The following is a 5768-nucleotide window of genomic DNA, read 5'->3' as shown; positions in this document are numbered from 1 at the left end:
CTTCCAATCAATGCACGAAAGATGCCAGCCACTAGCCACAGAAAAATGAGAGGGAGAGGGACAACAAAAATGAGAGGAAGAATGTGAGGGACAACGAAAATATGAAAGTGATTTAAGGATTTCTAATGAAGGTAAAGTAAAGTGATTTTGATGTGAAGGCACACCTGCCATGGAGAGAAGTATGTAAGTGGAATTAAGTCTGTAAAGTAGCAAGAACCAAGCCCTGTAAAGTAGCAAGAACCAAGCCCTGACTCTCACCAACCTTTTGAGACAATGTAGCCCAAGCTCAACCCACATAAGTAGTGAGAGACAAACCCTAGCATCCTTTTGAGACTATCTAGTCCACACACGAGTAGTGAGGGCTAAGCCCTAGCTACCACCAATCTTTTGAGACGATCTAGCTCACACTCAGCCTTAGAAAATTCAATTAGCGAAGGCCAAGTCCTAACTACCACTAACCCTTTAGATCGTCCATGCTCAGCCCTAGCAAAAGTACACATGTAGTGATGGTCAGACCCCATCTCCTCCATATATCAACTATGTGTCGGTCTTATCCTTACTTACACTTCTAGAAAATCATTAAATATAAACAAATTTTTGAGACAACAAATAATTAGTTACTATATTGATTAAATTAGAGATTATTTTATAGATTAAAAAATTAATGGTATCTAAAGTGGTTTTTAAATTTATAAATTAGTTTCTAAATTGATATGTAATTGGTTAATTGGTATCTAATTACTTACCAATTTTAGAATCTAAAGTAGTTAGTAGCTAATTAGATACCGATTTATAAACTAATTTATAAATTTTATTAATAATAGAAATTATTTTAGATATTAATAATTTTTTTAATCTCTAAAATAATATCTAATTTAGTTAATATAGTCACTAATTATTTTTTAGTTTCTAAAATGAATTTATATTTAATAATTTTCTTATAAGTTTTATCTTAATGTGCACTTAGAGAGGTTATAACCGAGTTTAACAACATCTAATCTTCTGCCAACGCTCCCTTTTGATGTCTAATTCACATTATTCTTGTAGTTTTCCCACTCTTTTTTATTTCTTATGTTGAATAAAACAAAACGCTAATATGGATACATGTTTCCTTTCTCATAGTATATAGACTTCTTGATATTATTTCATAATGACACAATGTTTAGAAAGTAAAAGAGTGGTTATATGCATACAATTACAAATAATATATAACTTTCTATAGTATATCACCTATCATTGTTATGTCTCTCTCTTTATCTCTATAGGTGTTAAATAGTCTATTTTTCTAAAGCATAAAACATATATGACACACTTTTGATAAACATGGACACATCAAGAAGCATGCACGCAAGGATCATAAACAATGAGGGATCAAACACAAATCATTTTTCCTTCCAATGGCCATTCCGAAGCGTTCAATGGTGTCTATACTCTCAGGTGTCATGCTATTTGGGAGTTCCCAGTTGAAATGATAAAGTAATCGAGCCAGTGGAAGCATAATACTGGCTAAACCAAACGAGATGCCTGGGCATATTCTCCTTCCTGCCCCAAATGGCAGATACTCGAAGTTATTCCCTTTGAAATCAATAGAACTTCCCTCAAACCTTTCTGGGACAAACTTCTCTGCATCACTCCAGTATTTGGGATCCCTACAAATTGCCCATACGTTTATCATTACTTTAGTTTTGACAGGTATTTCATATCCATCGATGATGGTTCGTTCAGAGCATTCTCTAGGGATCAATAGAGGAGTAGGTGGGTGTAGCCTCAGTGTCTCTTTGACCACCAACTTCAAATAAGGAAGTTGCTCTAGATCCTTTTCATGAATTATCTCCTTCTCTCTTAAGGCTTCTCTTAACTCAGCTTGTGCTTTCTTCATCACTCTTGGACTTCGCATCATTTCTGTCATTGCCCACTCTATTGTTGATCCCGAAGTATCAATGCCACCAGCAAATATGTCCTAGCCAAGCAATATAATTTTTGGTAAAAATAACAAAAACTTGCACTATATAATAAAATTGTATAACTTTCTGACAAAACTAGTTGTTTAAGTACTTTCTCTCCTTTCTCCATTTGTTTTACTTGTTAGATTTATCATTTGCTGTCTCTTTCCTTTTGAATACTATATATATTTATACATGACTCGCCTCACCATTTTAGTTGGTTAAATGAGTTGACCAAAAGGACTCATTCCAATTCTTCAACTATAATCAAAACTTAATATATGACCAAACCATTCAATTTACTCCCACTCTAGATCAGACATATGCCAACTTTGTAAAACAAACCGAAGGCTATCATGGGAATGATGAAATAAAAACCAAACCCCACCTGATCAACTAGGTTCAAACTTAGTTTGCTGCAAAGAATAAAAAATATGTTTTTCTATAATTGAATATTGAATTGCCGAAGAAGAAACACATATCTAAATGAGATAAATTACTTAACTTCGTACTAATATACACGTATGCATTTTTTTTTCAAAAACAAATCACGGTTCGATACGTAACTTCGTAAGAAGAAGTAACTGTGGGAATGGTTTGAATTTTGGTATGGAAAAAAGCCATTGAAGGCACTTATTTCAACAAGTTAGAAAAAGGTGTCAAAAGTTTTTGTTACGCAAATGGTTGTTTGCATAATTTTGGAAGCACAGAAAAAACAAAGAGAGAACATGTATGCAAGGGAGATTTAAAAGACAAGTGTTTCTCTGCATTTACTAACCAATATCAAAGCTTTGACGTTCCTAGTCGTCATTTTGATGTCGAGAGCAGCGTCAGTTTGCTGGAAGGTGAGAAGAACATCAACAAGATCTTCGTCCTTTATTTGAACTCTCCCTTCTTTCGCTCTTCTTTGCTTTTCTTGATGCTCTCTGACAATACTTTCCAAGAACCTGTCAACCTGATTGAGCAACTTCTCTAATTTGGCCTTCTTCCCGGTTATGAAATGTATGGATTTCATTGAAGGGAACAAATCAGCAAGGTCAAATCCTCCAACCGAACCCATTACTTTCTTAATCAAAAGCATAAATTCAATATGGTCCTTTGATATGTTACCAAATGCTGCCCTGGAAACAGAAGTGCTTACCAATGAGAAAATTCTGCTACTAAGATTGATTGGTGAACCTGCTGATGTTCGAATGGAGTCTATAAACTTTTCCGTCTCGTCTTCTCTAATAAAAGAGAAAGACTGAACTCTCTTGGTACTTAAAAGTTCTGAGACAAATATTTTCCTCATTTGTCTCCAGTAATCACCATATGGAGCAAAAACAACATCTATTCCTCCGTAGGATAAAATTTGTCCAGAAATGAACTGGGGCCTCTGCAGAAAAGCAACATCATGTGTTTTGGTAATTTCCTTGACCATCTCCGGGGAGGACGCAACCACTGCAGAAATCTCACCAAGTTGGAGGTGCATGAGAGGTCCATATTCATGGGAAAGCTTTTGGAGAGCACGGTGTGGAAGAGAACCTGCTACTGCTAGTTGATGAAGGTTCCCTATGATGGGTAGCCTCTTTGGGCCTGGTGGAAGTTTGAGAGAGACATGAGATTTAAGCTTGTAATGTTTTACAAGCCAATTCAGTAGAAAGAATAGGGAGAAGGAAATAACCAAGATGTAGGTTTGAGCTTCCATGGCTTTGTAGAGTCAGCCCTGATGAAGTGTTTATGTTGTTTGCTGAGCGTTCCTCTATTTATAGAATCTTGGACAACAATCTATCTTTTTGTTTAATCTAAAATCCATAGATGGGACGTTGAATGAGTTTAATACTTAAATTGCAGTTGAAGTTACATAACTATTATGACTCTTTTTTTTTTAATTTTCTTTTTCTACACATTTTTTCTATTTAATATATTAAAAAATAAAATGTGTTGAATGCTTACTTTTAATATTGGTGGGTGAGAGGAAGAAATAGCAATAGAGAAAAATAAACTAGTTTATATTATGTTGATACTGGTCAAGACTTATGCAGCGTGAATGAAGAGAACATGTATTAGCTCAAGGTCAAATTACATTATGGTTAACATCTTCCTTTAAATTTATGATTGGATTATCACAGTAAGTTCATTTATTTTATTTCAAAATCTAGTGAATGAAGTGCCAGACAATGGCTTCGTGAGGATGTCTGCTAATTGGTAACGAGCACAAACATGAATAAGAGCAACCTACTTCTTCTAGACATAATCATCGACAAAATGTAGTTCTTGTAGACATAATCATGGACAAAATGTAGTTTCAGTTCAAAATGTTTGATTTGAGAATGCATAATAGGATTAATAATGAGAAGAACAACTCCCAAGTTATTTAAGAATTTTTTTGACAAATTAGTGAATATGTGAAGTTCATTTAGCAAAGAAGAAATCCATAATATTCCAGCAAGGATCACAGTAATACTTTGGTACTCAGTCTTTTATGTTGTTCCTAGACACCACTTTTTGTTTGTGCGAACTCTATGAAAAAATGTTGGATCCAAGATAAACACAATACCTAGTAGTAGATTTTCTATCATTAAAATCAATACCCCAATCAACATAGTAAAGCCTATGATGGAAGAGTTTGAGTTGCGTCTGATAACCAAATCATGATTATTTATACTAGCAAGATAACGTAGAATTCTCTTCTCCGATTTCTAGTGATGTTCACATGAGTTATGCATGAATTGGTAGACCTTGTTAACTGCATATGAAAGTTCTAGATGAGTAATGAGTATGTACTGAAGTGTACCTACCATAGATCTGTAAAAAGTGGTATCTTGGACAATGATAGACCCATCTTAGACGAAGGGAAGAGATCATAAGAGTAGCTTGAGTTTTCATGTTAGTATGCCTCAACAAATTATTGATATACTTTGTTTGAGATAGATGCAGATGACCACCAGTGAGTCCTAGATACTTTTATACCTAGAAAATAATGAAGACGTCCAAGATCTTTGAATGCAAACCTAAAGATTAAGGTGGATATGAGAGACATAACTGCTTCAGTAGAAGATCCAGTGATGATGATATCATCAATATATTGCAATAATAGGACAAACGACGATATGTTGCTCTTGGTGGACTAAAAACCAAGATTTTCATGAGTGATACCATGTTTTTTAAGCCATGATCTTGGAGCTTGTTTTAATTCATATATATCTTTGTTCAACTTACAAACAAGGTTAGGGTTATTCGACTCAAAACCTGGTGATTGTTGCATGTAGACTTCTTCCGTGAGATCACCATTCAAGAACACATTATTTACATCACTTTGATTAATAGGCCATTTAGAAGAAACACCATGCGATAGAACCACTCGAATTGTGTTAGGTTTGACCACATGACTATATGTTTTATCGTATTCAAACTCTTGAGTTTAATTGAATCTCTTAGCTACTAAACATATCGTGTGCCTTTGAAAAGTGGCATCAACATTAAACTTGTTTTTGAAAATCCACTTACAACTCACAACCTTAGCACCAGGAGGAAGGGAGGTAAGAGTCCATCTGTGTGTTTTCATCTTTCATGGCTTGAAATCATGATGAAGAAGACAACACAAATTTAAGAGACATAGGTTCATTATCATAAGAAACAATAACAGTATAAGTCCTAGATTAGTGCAAGTGAAATCAAATATAGGTTTATAGTTGTTGTCAGGAGAACTTATAGTGGTGTGATGGTTGAGGTAAGTGTAGTAGCAGGTAAAACATGTGAGTTAGTGGGTTGGTTATGCAAGCCAGTTAGCACAGGAGTATTGAAAGAAGAATTATCCATTTGAATGGAGTCCACATTAAACTT

At 34.6% G+C, this 5768-nt stretch overlaps 1 pseudogene; it reads right to left on the bottom strand.

Annotated features, from left to right (window-relative positions):
• Positions 1-1112: 1112 nt before the first annotated feature.
• Positions 1113-3670, bottom strand: LOC137810175 (cytochrome P450 71D8-like; annotated as a pseudogene).
• Positions 3671-5768: the final 2098 nt, after the last annotated feature.

This window comes from Phaseolus vulgaris, chromosome 2, assembly GCF_000499845.2.
Source record: "Phaseolus vulgaris cultivar G19833 chromosome 2, P. vulgaris v2.0, whole genome shotgun sequence".
NCBI classification, from domain to species: Eukaryota; Viridiplantae; Streptophyta; class Magnoliopsida; order Fabales; family Fabaceae; genus Phaseolus; species Phaseolus vulgaris.
This window is presented reverse-complemented; position numbering and strand designations above follow the sequence as displayed.